The following is a 2,500-nucleotide window of genomic DNA, read 5'->3' on the forward strand; positions in this document are numbered from 1 at the left end:
GAGATTGATAATCATGTAACTGATTAACACAGGAACATAGTTTTAATTTTCTTTCAAGTTTGAAAGGGAATTTTTATTCCTAGAAACAAGGGGAGTGTGGAGGGAAAGACAAATTCCCAGAGGAGGCGTGGTTAGGAGAGGGTAAGATTCACGTGTTTGGACAGTGCACACACTAGGCCCGTCATGCTATGCAATAAGCTTATAAGAAAACGAGTTTAAATGATGCCCGGCAGAAGCACCGATGCCAGCCGTACGAGTCATTTATAACATCGTTTTCTGTGTTACTTTGGTGCTCTCCGGTAATGTTATTTGGAGTATTATCATGATAATCATAATTTCTGTTAAGATTATTATTATTACCATCATTATTATGATTATTATTATCCTCACCATTACTATTTTGAATATAATTATTGTCACAATTATTGTTGTAGTTAAAACCATTATTGTTGTCATTTTCAGGTCATTATTGTTCTTAATAGTAGTATTTTTATATAATTATCATCACCATGGCATTATCAATAACATCATTATCATTATTTTTGTTATTACTATCATTATTAGCACTATAGTTATTATCATTAATATGGTTATTAGTGATAATAACTTCCCGTTCCCGTCGAGCCAGAGTTCAGGCTTCTGTGCCTCCGTCTTCCCCTAGTATTAGGTTCACTGTGCAAAAAACATTGCTGATGTGCAGATGGCCGTATCCTAGTGAGAGACGATTCCTCCTAAGGTATAGTCCTAGTCCTAGTACGAGCCGTGATTGGAATTTGATCCTATACACGATTTAGACCAGAATTCAGATCTGCTAGACGCGTTTGGTCTATGGCTTCATTGTTGACTATTTAGTATTTCCAAGTTCTCAAATATCCCTTTATATTTGAATTACAAAGAAAATTTTATTGGTTCGTTTTCAATCAAGTCTTGAATGCACAGCAGAAATATATGAATCAAAACATTAATGAAATATCTTTACGGTTTAAAGCAGCGATTTCCATTCCTTACACTCGTGATTCCCTCCTCAACCTCGGCAATCTGTACAAGGTTTAATTACGTAGTTGTAATACAATGTTTTTCTTAAGACATAAATTCATAGTATGCTCTTCATACCGCACTTACGATTGCCTACCAAAACCATAGTCTTCGCGACCGTTTATTGTCTCTACGGTAAGTTCGGAGCGTTTCGATGGTCTGTTCCGAAACCACGCTCCGGAACTGATGGTGTAAAGAAACGGGAAAGACTGAATCAGTAACAACTCGAGGAGGTGTTGTGGTGTCTTTGATGGTTGTTTAATGAATATGTAACCTTTAAAATCATTATTTTCCATCCTTTTTGAAAATTGAAGAGACCAAAATGATCGACTATATTCACAAAGCATCCGTATCTATTGTTACGTCATCAAAAATATACCCCGTTTTTTTTCTTTCTTTTTTAAGAATCACACGCCATGACATCCTTGAGTTGCTACTGATTTAGCCTTTCCCGCAAACAAACCCGAAATTATCATGGGAATCAAATACCAGATTGCGTATATACTATAAGGATGTATACGCCATGGTAAAGTCAAAATCCTTATATAAGAAGTAAGAAAAGGAGTATAGACGGTGTAGTCTAAAACTCTATAACAGGTGTTAGTTATGGATGACATCATACCTCCATCACTTTCTATTCATAACTGGTTTGGTCAGGAAAGGGAACATGGTGCTATTTGCATTTAAAGAGATAATGCAGCTATGAGAGGTTTGTTGATAGGGTTAGTAGTATTTCGTTATTCTCAATCATCTAACGAAGAACAGATGTAACTGTCCGATATTCGCCCACAAACCACCAAAGCGCGTCACCAAATGTAGTTGGCTGAGCTCTATCTGCCGGGACGAACGACTGGGGATTACAGTCAGGGAGAAAAAAATCATGCTACACCGGTTTCAGTTTCCTTACAGTCGCCGAAACCTCGTTCGTAAACCGGGGATTTTACTTACTAATACTCCTAATGATGATAACATTTGTAAAAAAGTTGGATTGTGTTTTCGCAATCGTTTCGCTTTCATATTTTTCCACTTTATAGATAAAAATATGAAATTGGAAAGGATTCACTGAGTGCGAAAGGTCTCCCCTAAAATTACATTTTCCTCTTAACTTTTTAACTAAACAAATGGAAGAAAATGGCGATATTGTAGCACTGACTTAAATAAAATCACCATACCACTGTCTCATGCTACCCCGCTCATCATATTCACACACCACGCGCTCGCGCGAGCACATACACACAAATATATGTATACATATATGTATATATATAATATATACATATATATACATATATATATGTATATATATATATATGTATATGTGTGTATATATATATATATATATATATATATATATATATATATATATATATATATATATATGTATATATATACATATATATATATGTATATATATATAAATATATATATATATATATATATATATATATTTCTGAACGAACATCTT

Source organism: Penaeus vannamei, chromosome 4, assembly GCF_042767895.1.
Source record: "Penaeus vannamei isolate JL-2024 chromosome 4, ASM4276789v1, whole genome shotgun sequence".
Taxonomy (NCBI): domain Eukaryota; kingdom Metazoa; phylum Arthropoda; class Malacostraca; order Decapoda; family Penaeidae; genus Penaeus; species Penaeus vannamei.